This window comes from Chlorocebus sabaeus, chromosome 5, assembly GCF_047675955.1.
Source record: "Chlorocebus sabaeus isolate Y175 chromosome 5, mChlSab1.0.hap1, whole genome shotgun sequence".
NCBI lineage: Eukaryota > Metazoa > Chordata > Mammalia > Primates > Cercopithecidae > Chlorocebus > Chlorocebus sabaeus.
In genome coordinates, this window is record NC_132908.1 from 55,736,924 (window position 1) to 55,753,435 (window position 16,512).

Below are 16,512 nucleotides of genomic sequence, written 5' to 3' on the forward strand. Positions count from 1 at the left end.
TTCTGCTAAAATCCTTCTAATAGCTCCCTATAGAATCTTTACATGGCTTACAAGGCCCCCACCTACCACAAGAGCCTCTTTCTTACTGTCCATCCCCAACACTGAGGTGGGTCTCATTCGGTCACCCAGGCTGGAGGGCAATGGTGCGATCACTCAGCCTTGACCTCCTCAGGCTCAGGTAATCTTCCCCTTCAGCCTCCTGAGTAGCTTGGACTACAAGTGTGCACCACCACACCCAGCTAATTTTTTTTATTTTTTAAATTTTTTTTATTTTTTGAGATGGAGTCTCACTCTATCACCAAACTGGAGTGCAGTGGCGGGATCTTGGCTCAGTGCAACCTCTGACTCCCTGGTTCAAGAAATTCTGCTGCCTCATCCTCCCGAGTAGCTGATATTACAGCCACGTGCCACCATGCCCAGCTAATTTTTGTATTTTTAGTAGAGGTGGGCTTTCACCATTTTGGCCAGAATGATCTCGATCTCCCAACCTCGTGATCCACCTCGACCTCCCAAAGTGCTGGGATTACAGGCGTGAGCCACCATGCTCAGCCAATTTGTTTGTTTGTTTGTTTGTTTGTTTTTGTTTTTTGTTTTTCTTTTTTTTTTTTTTTTTTTTTTTGAGACGGAGTCTCGCTCTGTCACCCAGGCTGGAGTGCAGTGGCCGGATCTCAGCTCACTGTAAGCTCCGCCTCCCATGTTCACGCCATTCTCCTGCCTCAGCCTCCCGAGTAGCTGGGACTACAGGCGCCCGCCACCTCGCCCGGCTAGTTTTTTTTTGTATTTTTAGTAGAGACGGTGTTTCACCATGTTAGCCAGGATGGTCTCGATCTCCTGACCTCGTGATCCACCCGTCTCGGCCTCCCAAAGTGCTGGGATTACAGGCTTGAGCCACCGCGCCCGGCCCTTTTGTTTTTCTTGACAGAGTTTTGCTCTGTCGCCCAGGCTGGAGTGCAGTGTTGTGATCTTGGCTCACTGCAACCTCCACCCGCCCTGGGTTCAAGTGATTCTCCTGCCTCAACCTGTTTAGTAACTGGGATTATAGGTGCCCGCCACCACGCCTGGCAAATATTTAGTAAAGATGGGATTTCACCATGTTGGTGAGGCTGGTCTCAAACTCCTGACCTCAGGTGATTCACCTGCTTCGGCCTCCCAAAGTGCTAGGATTACAGGCATGAGCCACCACGCCCGGCTAACTTTTTGTATTTTTAGTAGAGACGAACTCTCACTTTGGCCCAGTCTGGTCTCTAACTCCTGGGCTCAAGCAATCTGCCCGCCGTGGCCTCCCAAAGTACTGGGATTACAGGCATGAGCCACCGTGCCCAGACACACTCCTTTTCTCTCCTCCTGGACCAATCTTCTCTAGCTGTTCCTCATCCTTCAACTCACCTGTTTCCTTCTCAGGAAGGCTTCCAAGGATGCTAAGGAGGCCCTTCACTGCAGTTAGTGTTCTAAACGACCTTTTTGTATGTGTGTGTTTGTGTTCACTGCCTATTTCCTCCCACCTAGAAGGCAGAGATTGTGTCTGTCTTGGTCACTGCCATATTCCCAGTGCCACATCAGTTCCTGGCACAGATGGGGTGCTCAATATGTATTTATAGGATAGAGGAAGCCTTGAAGCAAAGGATAAGGAACTCAAGGTTTTGCTGGTGTTAATTCCTGCTCAGCTGAGGCTTGAGGCTTAATTTGAAATTGATGGAAAACAGACCCTTGACAATTTGCACACTCAGGGAGGGCACATACACACCCCTGTCACATTTTCCAAAAACAGCAGTCATGGCTGGCAAAAGTGGAGAACTTTCCAAGAAGCTCGCCAGTGCCTGGTAGTTGTCGGCAGCCACCTGAACAGAAAGGAAGCAGAGTCCCAGCAGCTGGTCACGATGGGAAAGATTCTCAAACAGGCTTCCCTGCTCCAGGCAAGGGATGAGACAGGTCATCTACTCATCTGCATATTTCACTGGTCTCAGTAGAGTTGATCATGACAGCCTGGGCTTCATACCCTTCAAAAGCTTCCTATTATCTTTAACCCTGCTGGGGCTTGAACGACCCTCCATAATTGGACCCTACAGAGCTCCTCAGTTCCTGCCTCTTAAACATAATGCCCCAGCCTTTGCTGTATCAACTTCTTTTTTTTTTTTTTTTTTTTTTTTTTGAGACAGAGTCTCGCTCTGTCACCCAGGCTGGAGTGCAGTGGCGCAATCTCGGCTCACTGCAACCTCTGCCTCCCAGGTTCAAGCAAGTCTCCTGCCTTAGCCTCCTGAGTAGCTGGGACTACAGGTGCCTGCCACCAGCCTGGGCAACAAGAGCAAAACTCCGTCTCAAAAAAAAAAAAAAAAAAAAAAAAAATCAACAACCCAAACCTGATTACCCAGCAGAGCACCCTGGCAGGATGCATTTGATAGAGTGGTGTATTCCGTGTTCTGGCGGCCACACCTGCAGTGCACACGCCCTGGGCCAGCCCAGATGCTGAGGACGTTCCAGCACTGAGCTCACTTAATTCACCCGAGAAACCTGTCCGATGTTTATTTTTTTTTTCACCATGTAGATGTAGAAATTCGGACTCAGAGAGGTAAAGTGTCTTTCCTGAGGTTTCTTATGCAATGCTTTTAGAGCTCACTGATCAAATGATAATGCATGGGAAGTGTTATACACAGTGCTAAGTGCATACATAGTAAATGCTTGAGAAAGGTAAGCTATATAAGATCCTACTGACTGGAAATGGTAAAACCAGGATTCATATTCAGACGTATCCAATTCCAACTCTGCTCTATTTCAATTATCAAGACTGTCCCAGTGCCCAAGCCCTGTTCAGTTAAACCTCAGTTAATTTGAACTCAGCTATCCGGAGCTCACAATTAGTTTGATTTTTTCCCCCCTGGGGTTTCAATCCTTAGGACAAAAAAAAGCAAATCCTCAAGACACAAACTAGGATTCAGTACAAGCTCTGGCTTGTACTGAAGTGAAGGTCCCTAAGGAGCTCTAATCAACCTAGAACTGGGAAGTAAGGGCTGGAAGCAAGGCATTCAAACTAGAATTAGTCTATAGGCTGGGCGTGGTGGCTCAAGCCTGTAATCCCAGCATTTTGGGAGGCTCAGATCACTTGAGGGCAGGAGTTCGAGACCAGCCTGGCCAACATGGTGAAACCCCGTCTTTACTAAAAATACAAAAATTAGCCAAACATGGTGATGTGTGCCTGTAATCCCAGCTACTTGGGAGGCTGAGGTACAATAATTGCTTGGACCCATGAGGCGGAGGTTGCAGTGAGTCAAGATCACACACCGCATTCCCCAGCCTGGGAGACAAAGCAAGACTTTGTCTCAAAATAAAAACAAACACAAACTAGAATTAGTCTATGAAGGCAACTTCTCAGGAACATTCTGTGGTTAGTACTCACTCTGGCCCATTGCCTGCACCCTCTCGGTTCTCAAGGCTAGACAGGGGTGACACGTCATAGCTGCTTAAAAACAACTTTTGCAGGAAAGGAAGCTCTTTACCAGACCTTAAATCAGCCAAAAAAGATTCGGTTTTATTCATGAGGTTTGCTCAAGAAGAAAGGATTTATTTCTTTTCGTAGAGATGGGTCTCACTGTGTTGTCCAGATAGGCTTCAAACTCCTGGGCTCAAAGAATCCTCCCGCCTCAGCTTCCGAAGTAGCTAGGACTACAGGTGCATGCCACCACACTTGGCTAGAAGAAAGGATTTCTAACACATGTTAAGATTATTTATTTTAAACATCAAGGAATATACAGGTTAGAAGACTAAACCCATATCAATCAGGAATTCAGTTACATACAATGGTCATTAGGTTCTGGTTGTTTGAGGTCCAGCTGTATTAGCACAGAACTCAGAAGCCTCCTTTATACTAATACTCATGGTGTCAGCTTCCCTTATACCAATATCTTGGGTGTGGTTGAAGAGAAGGTAGAGTCAGCTTCTCCCTGGGCTTCTGTTTATCATGAGCAGCCAGACAAGTAAGGAGGATGCTGGGATTTGTGAACTGCTAAAATTTATGGTGAAGCTGAGGGGCTGCATGTGTCTCACCTCACTCCCTGCACAGCCCTTGGCTAGTGTTCCTGGTCAGTCCCATTCCCTTTGTCAGCCTGAGCTTCTGAGCAGAGGCTGATCGGACAGCTGGCTCTGATGCAGACCTCTGCTCAGTTACTGGCATTTCAGTGCCCCAGGGTGAACGCTAGGGTGCAGGGAAGCAAAGGGGTGGGCTGGAATTGGCTGATTTGGTTCAAGGTCAATTGTAGTTCTTTTTTTTTTTTTTTTTTGAGACGGAGTCTCGCTCTGTCGCCCAGGCTGGAGTGCAGTGGCCGGATCTCAGCTCACTGCAAGCTCCGCCTCCCGGGTTTACGCCATTCTCCTGCCTCAGCCTCCGGAGTAGCTGGGACTACAGGCGCCCGCCACCTCGCCCGGCTAGTTTTTTGTATTTTTAGTAGAGACGGGGTTTCACCGTGTTTGCCAGGATGGTCTCGATCTCCTGACCTCGTGATCCGCCCGTCTCGGCCTCCCAAAGTGCTGGGATTACAGGCCTGAGCCACCGCGCCCGGCCGGTCAATTGTAGTTCTTTAAAATCCAGATGTTCCCTGGGGGCAGGCAGGACACATACAGGAGACAAGCTGCCAGGTTGGAACTGTAGTGAACTTGAGGGCAGGGGTCCATCCAACTCTAGCTCATGGTTTCCAAGCAGGAATGAGGACCAGGGTTGCCGGAAATTCCAATTTCTCAGAGAAGCCAGACATTAAGATACTTTATTTTTATTTTTGTTTTTTTTGAAACAGTCTTGCTCTGTTGCCCAGGCTGGAGCACAGTGGTGTGATCTCGGCTCACTGCAACCTCTGCCTCCCAGGCTCAAGAAATGCTTGTGCCTCAGCCTCTCGAGTAGCTGGAATTACAGGCACACGTCACTATACCTGGCTAATTTTTGTATTTTTAGTAGAGATGGGGTTTCACCACGTTGGCCAGGCTGGTCTTGAACTCCTAGCCTCAAATGATCCAACTGCCTTGGCCTCCCAAAGTGCTGGGATTACAGGCATGAGCCATCGCACCTGGCCCAGCTTTGGTTTTTTTTTTTTTTTTTTTTTTTGGGGGGGGAGGGTATGGAGTTTCACTCTTGTGCCCAGGCTGGAGTGCAGTGGCACGATCTTGGCTCACTGCAACTTCCACTCCCTTGTTCAAGTGATTCTCCTGCTTCAGCCTCCCGAGTAACTGTGATTATAGGCACGTGCCACTGTGCCTGGCTAATTTTGTATTTTTAGTAGAGATGGGTTCACCATGTTGGCCAGGCTAGTCTTGAACTCCTGACCTCAGGTGATCCACCCGCCTTGGCCTCCCAAAGTGCTGGGATTAGTCATGAGCTACCACGCCCAGCCCCAGCTCTTAGTTTTTAAATGTTTCTTCTTCTTCTCCCCTTTCCCTACCTTCCTCTTCCTCCTCTTCTTTCTTTCTCCCTTCTTTCTTTTTTCTTAGTCTTTCTTCTCTTCCAGTTTATTTTTTTCCCCCGAAACATCAGCACACAACGGCTTCTATTTACAACCTCTGGGGAGGAGAAGGCTGAGGACAATTTAACCAGCCAGAGCTGGAAGGAACCACAGAATCTCACCATCTCACAAATGAGGGACCAGTGCAGAGGGGCCTGCCCAAGGTCAGGCAGTGGTCAGTGCTGGAGCCAGCACTGGAAGCCAGGGCCCAGGCTCCATCCAAAAGGAGGATTTCAGTCCCTGAGGCTGAATTAGAGAGGAGAGGTTTGCAGCAGAGAGATTGGAATTAGTTGTAAAGAACTTCCCGGCAGCGAAGATGAGGGAACTGGGAGGCAGCGGGAAAAGCTGTGCTCTCCCTCGGGCCGGGCTGGTGCTTTATTTCATGGAGATTGCACCAGTCCCACAGACTTGGTCACTTGTCTGGTCTGCTGTCCGTCTTCCCATCTGCTGTGTGAAGCATCTACCTCAGTTCTGAGGGTGTGCCTTGTACACACTGAGCGTTTGCTTTGGGGGATCTTGCCCTTTTACTATTTTTACAGTTTGCCCCCGTTTGGCCCTGTTCCCAGTGCAAAGAGCCCTGATGGTAGCCACAGAAAGCGAGTGCCTTTGTTCTGTGGTGAATGGCTGTGTCTCAACTCAGAAGATGAAAGGAAATAATCATTTGTCTACAAATGCTGGGAGCTGGGGTCCTCACAGAATGCAATGTCTTCCTCTCACCTTAGTTTCTTTGGTGGCAGAGGGCCTCTAAGCTAAGATTCCATTCCAGGTAGGTCCCACCACTGTCTGTCCTGGCAGCTCCTGCTTGAGTCCTTTCCCCATGACCACAGCCCTACCTGTGGGGAGAGAGCTGGCAGAACAGAGGAGGAGTAGATTCTGCAAACTCTACCCATGGGCAGCCAGCTGCTGTTTTGCGCTTTTTCTGAAATAGGTCACTGCTGAGTCTGTTGTTTTGAGGAAAAAGGACAGGGAAGGATCTCAGGGCTTCCTCCTCATATCCACATCTTTCCATTCCCTGGAATGAGCATCAAGAACATAGGCAAGACAGAGACTCAGCCAGCTAAACATTAACCATTAGACTAGGAGGCTGGAGGCCTGGCTTCCAGGCTGCCATTAACTGCTGGTGACCTTGATAAGTCACTTTCCCTCACGGGGCCTCAGTTTTCTTCTCATTTTAATAAGAATGTTGGATTAGGGGCCGGGCGCAGTGGCTCAGGCCTGTAATCCCAGCACTTTGGAAGCTGAGGCGGGTGGATCACCTGAGGTCAGGAGTTTGAGACCAGCCTGTCCATCGTGATAAAACCCCATCTCCACTAATAATATAAAAATTGGCTGGCCATGGTGGCAGGTGCCTGTAATCCCAGCTACTAGGGAGGTTGAGGCAGGAGAATCGCTTGAACCTGGGAGACGGAGGTTACAGTGAGCCAAGATCATATCATTGCACTCCAGCCTGGGCAACAAGAGTGAAACTCCGTCTCCAACGGAAAAAAAAATAAAAAATAAAAAATAAATAAAGAACATTGGATTAGATCAGGTTCCCAGATTTGAGGCTTTCATGGATAAATAAAATTTCTATCCCCATCAAAAAAAGAAAAGATTGAGATTTATTTATTTATTTTTCCTGAGACGGAGTCTCGCTCTGTCACCCAGACTGGAGTGCAATGGTGCGATCTCAGTTCACTGCAACCTCCTCCTCCCAGGTTCAAGCCATTCTCCTGCCTCAGTCTCCTGAATAGCTAGAATTACAGGCATGTACCACCACACTTGGATAATTTTTTATATTTCTCTTAGAGACGGGGTTTCACCATGTTGGCCAGGCTGGTCTCCAACTCCTGACCTCAAGTGATCCGCCTGCCTCAGTCTCCCAAAGTGTTGAAATTACAGGCGTGAGTCATGGCGCCTGGCCATAATCAAAACCCTTGAATCAAAACTAGGACTAGGTTGGGTGTGATGGCTCATGCCTGTAATCCCAGCACTTTGGGAGGCTGAGGCGGGTGGATCACTTGAGATCAGGAGCTCGAGACCAGCTTGGCTAACATGGTGAAACCCCATCTCTAATAAAAATACAAAAAATAGATATAGTGGTGCTTGCCTGTAATCCCAGCTGCTTGGGAGGCTAAGGCAGGAGAATCCCTTGAACCAGGGAGGCAGTGGTTGCAGTGAGCCAAGAAGGTGCCACCCACACTCCAGCCTGGGCAACAGAGCAAGACTCTGTCTCAAAAAAAAAAAAAAAAAAAAAGGCCTGGTACGGTGGCTCACGCCTGTAATCCTAACACTTTGGGAGGCTGAGGCGGGTGAATCACGAATTCAGGAGTTCAAGACCAGTCTGGCCAACATGGTGAAACCCTGTCTCTAGTAAAAATACAAAAATTAGCCGGGCGTGGTGGCGCACCTATTAATCCCAGCTACTTGGGAGGTTGAGACAGAACAGCTTGAGACAGGAGAACAGCTTGAACCAGAGAGGCAGAGGTTTCAGTTAGCCAAGATTGCGCCACTGCACTCCAGCCTGGGGGACAGAGCAAGACTCTGTCTTGGGGCAGGGTGGGGGGGGCGGGGCAGGGGCGGTAAATAAAGAAAGATACATGGATGAATGGATGAAGGATAGATGGATACATGGATGGATGCATGGATACATATGTGCATGAACTGGCTGAATGGAATCCAGGGTGACCTGGGAAGAGAAAAGTCGAGAGCTGGCCGTAGGATCACTAACCCAAAGCACAGCCCATGGAGTCTAAAAACGGGAATGCTGAAAGGCTGGAGAAGCTCCCGGCTTTCAGAGGAGACTGTAGGACTTCCTCCTGGCTCAGAGGTCATTCATGAGGGAGCTAGGAAGGAGTTCAGAGTCCTCTGGCGCTCCTTATCTGTTTATTGACAGAGTGTAATTCCATGCTCCTTCTTTGCCTTTATATCACCTTTTTTTTTTTTTTTTTAAGACTGGTCTCACTTTGGTCACCCAGGCTGGAGTGCAATGGTGCAATCTCGACCTGCTGCAGCCTTGACTTCCCAAGATCAGGTGATCTTCCCACCTCAGACTCCCAAGTAGCTGGGACTACAGGCATGTGCCACCATACCCAGCTAATTGTTTGTATTTTTAGTAGAGATGAGGTTTCGCCGTGTTTCCCAGATTGGTCTTGAACTCTTGGGCTCAAGTGACTCACCTACCTTGGCTTCCCAAAATGCTGGGATTACAGGTGTGAGCCACTGTGCCTGGCCCTCTTGTATCATCTTAATCATTTTATTTTAAACAAATGAATCCCGTTCCCTGTCTCCCATAATAAAATGTGGTTTATTGAGGATGAGGCTATGACTTGAAAACTTTTTTTTTTTTTTTTTTTTTTTGAGATGGAGTCTTGCTCTGTCACCCAGGCTGGAGTCCAATGGTGCAATCTCAGGTCACTGCAACCTCCACTTCCTGGGTTCAAACGACTCTCATGCCTTGGCTTCCCAAGTAGCTGGGATTACAGACGTGTGCCACCATGCCCAGCTAATTTTTGTATTTTTAGTAGAAATGGGGTTTCACTATGTTGCCCGGGCTGGTCTTGAACTCCTGGCCTCAAGTGATCCACCCACCTAGGCCTCCCAAAGTGCTAGGATTACAGGCGTGAGCCACTGCACCCTACCCCATTCTCATTTTTGACCAACAAACAAAGCCCAAGGGATGTCATTTGGTTTTAGCTGGTGGCTGGGAATCCGGTTCCTGGTCCAACCACTGACCCTCCAGGAGATGGAACTAGTCACATTCCCAGCAAGACCCTCTTTCTCCACGTTGGGCCTTCAGAAGAGACCCCATTGAGTGTGAAGGTGTAGCTATAATTAGTGGGATGTCAGTGAAATGACACACGAGCCAGGTCCTCTTTTCCAGGAACTAGGGAAGCTTGCTATTTAGACTGATGTGAGGTGAATCCTCTTATGTGAAGAATTCCATCCTGATTTACTTAAGGTACTCTTTGACGCCAAATGTAACCTTTTAAAAGAATAACAACAGTCAATGGTTTATTTATTTATTTTTTCATTTATTTCTTCAATATCCCTCATTATGGGCAAGGTACTTTTTACAAATTCCATATAATTCTTGCAAAAACCCTTTGATCCCAGTATTTGTGTATACTTTCCAGATTATGTGCTACATAAAATGGCCACAAGTTCTTTGTCACTTCTCTCTTGAAGAGATGGGGTCTAGCTCCTCTCCACTTGAATCTCGTTGGGCCCTGTGACCCACTTGCCTGAGAGAATGCTACAAAAGTGGCATTCTGGGACTCCTGTAGCTGCAGATGCTTCTCTCCAGGTCTCTTGAAATGCTCACTGTTGGGCCTGGCATGGTGGCTCACACCTATAATCCCAGCACTTTGAGAGACTGAGGTGGGCAGATTGCTTTGCACTCAGGAATTCAAGATCAGCCTGGGCAACATGGCGAGACCCCATCAAGAAAATACAAAAGACCCCTACAAAAAAATACAAACAATTAGCTGGGTGTGGTGGCATGCCCCTGTAGTCCCAGCTACTCGGGAGGCTGAGGTGGGAGGATCAGGGAAGCAGAGGTTGCAGTGAGCCGAGATCACAGCACTGTCGGGACTCTCCTAAGCATGCAGCCACCACATTATGAGAAGTTGAAGCCGCATGGAGAGATCATGTGCAGATGCTCCAGGTAACAGCTCAGGCGAGTTCCCAGCCAGCAGCCAGCAAGTGAGTACGCCATCTTGGACACCGTGCCCCAAGCAAGCCTCCACATGGCTGCAGCTCTAGCTCTAACTAACACTACACAGAAGAGAAGACCCGGCCGAGCGCGGTGGCTCAAGCCTGTAATCCCAGCACTCTGGGAGGCCGAGGCGGGCGGATCACGAGGTCAGGAGATCGAGACCATCCTGGCTAACACGGTGAAACCCCGTCTCTACTAAAAAAATACAAAAAGCTAGCCGGGCGAGGTGGCGGGCGCCTGTAGTCCCAGCTATTCAGGAGGCTGAGGCAGGAGAATGCGTAAACCCGGGAGGCGGAGCTTGCAGTGAGCTGAGATCCGGCCACTGCACTCCAGCCCGGGCGACAGAGCGAGACTCCGTCTCAAAAAAAAAAAAAAAAAAAAAAAAAAAGAAGAGAAGAACCACCCAGCTGATCCTGGTCAACCCACAGAATTGTTACAGAAAGTAAACTTTTGTTTAAAGCCTCTGAGCTTTGGGGTGGCTTATTATGCAACAATAGAGAACTGGAGAGATGAGAAAGCTAAACATCAGATGATATTATTCCCGTTTTTGCAGCTGATGAAATTACGATCCAGGGAAGTTAAATAACTTCCTTGAGGTCACATAGCTAAGGAGCCAATGGAGAAATTAGTTGGGAGTCAGACTTTGAGTTTTTGGTCTCCAAAGCCCAAGCTTTTATGCATTCTGCTCAGCGGGCTTTTCTCCATATCTAACTCCCACACCAAGTGCTTACAAGTATGTGGGACATTGAGATGGGGATGTCTGGTTTTTTTTTCTTTGAAATGGAGTCTCACTCTGTCGCCAGGCTGGAGTGCAGTGGCGCGATCTCAGCTCACTGCAACCTCTGCCTCCCAGTTTCGAGCAATTCTCCTGCCTCAGCCTCCCGAGTAGCTGGGACTACAGGCATGCACCACCATGCCCAGATAATTTTTGTATTTTTAGTAGAGGTGGGGTTTCACCGTGTTGGCCAGGATGGTCTCGATCTCTTGATCTCGTGATCTGCCCGCCTCGGCCTCCCAAAGTGCTGGGATTACAGGCATGAGACACTGCGCCCGGCAATTTGTATTATTTTCAACCACCCACCTGCTAGCCCCAAGCATCACCCTAGCCTTCCATGTGCCTGAGCAGGGCCACCTGCATTGGACTGTGACATCAGTGAGATATGAACATTTATGGTGTTGAGCCACTGAGATTTTAGGTTTTATCTGTAGCATCTCTTAACTAATGCATCTTTTTTTTTTTTTTTTTTTTTGAGACACAGTCTTGCTCTCTCACCCAGACTGGAGTTCAGTGGGGCAATCTTGACTCACTGCAACCTTTGCCTCCCAGGTTCAAGCGATTCTCGTGCCTCAGTCTCCCGAGTAGCTGGGACTACAGGTGTGTACCACCACGCTGGGCTAATTTTTTTTTTTTTTTTTTTTTTTTTGAGATGGAATCTTACATTCGATCAGACTGGAGTGCAGTGGCACTGTCTTGACTCACTGCAACCTCCGCCTCCCAGGTTCAAGTTATTCTCCTGCCTCAGCCTCCCGAGTAGCTGGGACTACAGGTGCACGCCACCAGGCCCGGCTAATTTATTTTGTATTTTTAGTAGAGATGGTGTTTTGCCATGTTGGCGAGGCACTCCTGACCTCAGGATTCACCCACCTTGGCCTCCCAAAGTGCTGGGATTACAGGCGTAAGCCACCATTACTGGCCTAATTTTTGTATTTTTAGTAGAGACAGGTTTTGCCATGCTGGCCAGGGTGGTCTTGATCTTCTGGCCTCAAGTGATCTGCCCACCTCTGCCTCTCAAAGTGCTGGGGTTAAAGGTGTGAGCCACTGCACCCAGCCCAATTTTTTTTTTTCTTTTTTTTTGAGACAGAGTCTCACTCTATTGCCCAGGCTGGAGTGCAGTGGCGTGACCTCAGCTCGCTGCAACCTCTGCCTCCTGGGTTCAAGCGATTCTCCTGCCTCAGCCTCCCAAGTAGCTGGGACTATAGGCCTGTGCCACCATGCCCAGCTAAGTTTTTGTAGTTTTAGTAGAGATGGGGTTTCACCATGATGGCCAGGATGGTCTTGATCTATTGACCTTGTGATCCAGCCGCCTTGGCCTCCCAAAGTGCTGGGATTACAGGCGTGAGCCACCGCGCAGGGCCCCCAATTTTGTTTTTAATGTGGTGGATCAAATGGATGTTTGTTTCCCCCAGGAAACTTGACAAGTTTGGAGCACAGGGCGTCTACCTTCTTCCTGTCTGCAAAGTCTCTGGCCTTCCTCCACATCTACTGATATTTTCTTTCTTTTTTTTTTTTTCCTTGAGACGGAGCTTCGCTCTTGTTGCCCAGGCTGGAGTATAATGGCGTGATCTCGGCTCACCGCAACCTCCGCCTCCCAGGTTCAAGCGACACTCTCACCTCAGCCTCCCAAGTAGCTGGGACTACAGACATGTGCCACCACACTGGGCTAATATTGTATTTTTTTTTTTTTTTTCAGTAGAGACAGGGTTTCTCCATGTTGGTCAGGTTGGTCTCGAACTCCCAACCTTAGGTAATCTGCCCATCTCCACCTCCCAAAGTGCTGAGATTACAGTCATGAGTCACTGTGCCCGGCTGACATTTTCTTTATTGTATCACACCTAACATTATTACCAAATTATTTCAGTACCAAATCTGGGTTTGTAATATCCGTATCTATATCTAGTATACGTACCTATAACATTAGCATCTGTGATTATTCAGTTGGTCTGATTCCCCCACCAGGCTGTGGGCCATGACTGAGAGTGGCCTTGCCTTAGTATACGGGTGTCACTCAGATGTACCAAGCAGCAGCCAAGTCTCCAGGAGCCCCAGTGACTCAGAGGCCTGTAGTCTCTTCTGTGGCCACAGGGGTCCCACTGTCATGAGCAGAGATTATGCAAAGGTGACCTCTACTGACCAAAGGAAGAAATGGCTGTTACACACTCCCTGTTCCTTCTAGTTCAGCAAAATGACTAATATAGTCACTGCTGTCGGCCAGGCACTTGATATGTACTATTATGCCATCATCCCTGCATTTGTAATGTCTGCATCTACAAAGTAGGCATCATTACCCTGCTTTATAGATGAGGAAATGGAAGTTCAGGGAAGTGAAGTAACTCCCTGAGTTCTCACAGTGTTAAGAGGCATCACTAGGATTCAAGTCAGGTCTGTCTGATGCCAATGACTTTGCACTGTCCTCGAGGCACCTGCCACTCCAAAGTGTGGCCCAGGGATTACCAGAGCATTGGCATCTTTGGGAGTGTTAGCGATGCATACCTCAGGCCCCACTCCAGACCTCGTGAATCAGAATTTGTAGCCCAAGGAGAGCCACCAGGGGATTTGTGATAATTGTGTGCACTGGTATGCATGTTAAAGTCTTAGAAACAGGCCAGGCACAGTGGCTCATGCCTGTAATCCCAGCACTTTAGGAGGCCAAGGTGGGCGGATCACGAGGTCAAGAGATCGAGACCATTCTGGTCAACATGGTGAAACCCTGTCTCTACTAAAAATATAAAAATTAGCTGGGTGTGGTGGTGTGTGCCTGTAGTTCCAGCTACTCAGGAGGCTGAGGCAGGAGAATTGCTTGAACCCGGGAGACGGAGGTTGTAGTGAGCCGAGATTGTGCCACTGCACTCCAGCCTGGGCATCAGAGTGAGACTCCATTTCAAAAAAAAAAAACAAACAAAAAGAGGTCTTAGAAACACCCTGACTCCCAGGAGGTGGCAGGGAGACCCCAACATGGGTCCTCTTGGGAAGAAGTTAAATTTGTACATTGCTTTTCTTTTCCTTTTTTTTTTTTTTGAGAGACAGGATCTTGCTCTGTCATCCAGGCTGGAGTGCAGTGACACAATCACAGCTCACTGTAACCTTAAACTCCTAGGCTCAAGTGATCCTCCTGCCTCAGCCTCCTGAGTAGCTAGGACTACAGATATGCACTATATATATATATGTTTTTTTTTCTTTTTCCTTGAGACAGAGTCTCGCTGTTGCTGAAGCTGGAGTGCAGTGGCACGATCTTGGCTCACTGCAACCTTTGCCTCCTGGGTTCAAGTGATTCTCCTGCCTCAGCCTCCTGAGTAGCTGGGATTATAGGCGCCCACCACCACACCTGACTAATTTTTGTATTTTTAGTAGAGATGGGGTTTCACCATGTTGGCCAGGCTGGTCTCGAACTTCTGACCTCAAGTGATCCGCCCGTCTCAGCCTCCCAAAGTGCTGGGATTATAGGTGTGAGCCACTGTGCCCGGCTTTTTTCATATTTTTTTTGTAGAGATGGGTCTTATTATGTTGCCCAGGCTGGCCTTGAATTCCTGGTCTTTTTTTTTTTTTTTTTTTTTTTGAGACGGAGTCTTGCTCTGTCGCCCGGGCTGGAGTGCAGTGGCCGGATCTCAGCTCACTGCAAGCTCCGCCTCCCGGGTTTACGCCATTCTCCTGCCTCAGCCTCCCGAGTAGCTGGGACTACAGGCGCCCGCCACCTCGCCCGGCTAGTTTTTTGTGTTTTTAGTAGAGACGGGGTTTCACTGTGTTAGCCAGGATGGTCTCGATCTCCTGACCTCGTGATCCGCCCGTCTCAGCCTCCCAAAGTGCTGGGATTACAGGCTTGAGCGACCGCACCCGGCCGAATTCCTGGTCTTATGCAATCCACCTCCCAAAGTGCTTCAGTTACAGACCTGAGCCACTGTACCTGGCCTGCTCACTTGTCTATTCATGCAAGTTAAAAGTGCCGTCTACCTCCAGTCTTACAACCTGTGTGACCGTGGGCAAAATATTTAATTTCTCTTAGCTTTTGCTTCTTCATAGAAATTTGAAGACCAGATGATTGTGCAAGTAAAGTGTCAGCACAATATAAGAACTCGACAAACGCTGCTATTCATTCATTCATTCTTTCAGTAACTACTGAGCGCTCATGCCAGGCACCAGCGCTGGTGGGTAAAGAAGACATAGGCCTGCTCTAATAGAGCTTATAGTCTAATGGGAGAGACAGACATTAACCAAGTGCTTACGAGTATTTGGGACATTAGGATGGGGATGTCTTTTTAAAAAAATCTGTAGGCTGGGCACAGTGGCTCACGCCTGTAATCCCAACACTTTGGGAGGCCGAGGTGGTTGGATCACCTGAGGTCAGGAGTTTGAGACCAGCCTGACCAACATGCTGAAACCCCATCTCTACTAAAAATACAAAAATTTGCCGGGTGTGGTGGTGGGTGCCTGTAATCCCAGCTATTAGGGAGGCTGAGGTAGGAGAATCGCTTGAACCCGGCAGGCGGAGGTTGCAGTGAGCCAAGATCGCACCATTGCACTCCAGCCTGGGCAACAAGGGTGCTACAGCATGGGAAACAAGAGTGAAACTCTGTCTCAAAAACAAATTTTTTTTGTATATATTTTAGGGGTACAAATACCATTTTGTTGCATGGCTATATTGCGTAAGTGGTGAAGTCTGGGATTTTAGTGTATCCATCACCCAAATAATGGACATTGTATCCATTAAGTAATTTCTCATTATCCACCCGTCACACCAGGATGAGGATGTCCAGTGAAGTGTATGAATGGATGAATTTGGCTGTTTGCACTGGAGTATGCCTTTGGCATAGATGTATCCTTTCCTTCCTTCTGTTCAGAGAAGGTGAAACTCAACCTCCAGTTATTCGCCCCTAGTTAGGCCTAATGCCCAAAGCCCAAAGCCTTCAAGCCCTTCTGAAGTACTTCTTCCTTGCAAGGTCAGTCCCCCACTTTTACCAGGAGTTGGAGCCTGACCTTCACTTGAGTGTGGCTGGAGCAGAGAGGGGAAGTGTGGTGAGAGATGAGCTGGTTAGACTTGACCCTAAAGGCAAGGAGGAGTCATTTAAGACCCTCCCAACACACAGTCAATGTCTGCCTACCTTGGCCACTTTTCAGTTCCTGAAGTCATATTCCTCCTAGCTCAAGGCCTTTGCACATGCAGTTTCCATTGCTTGGCAAAGTTTCTCCACCTCTCTTCACTAATTCCTACTCATCGGTCACAGGCCAGCTCAAACATCACTTCCTCCAGGAAGTCTTCCTCGACTCCCCAGACAACTTCGAGACCCCAGACTAACACACTGTATTTTCGCTCCTTGGCACTTATCATGGTTTGGAAGTGTATATTTGTGTCACTGTGGGAAGCATCAGTCTTCCCACAACTAGGCTGAGAGCAGTGCTGGAGTCTGTTTTGCTTTTTTTTTTTTTGAGACAGTTTCACTCTTGTCCAGGCTGGAGTGCAATGGCACAATCTTGGCTCACTGCAACCTCTACCTCCCGGGTTCAAGCAATTCTCCTGTCTCAGTCTCCCAAGTAGCTGGGATTACAGGCATGCGCCACCACAC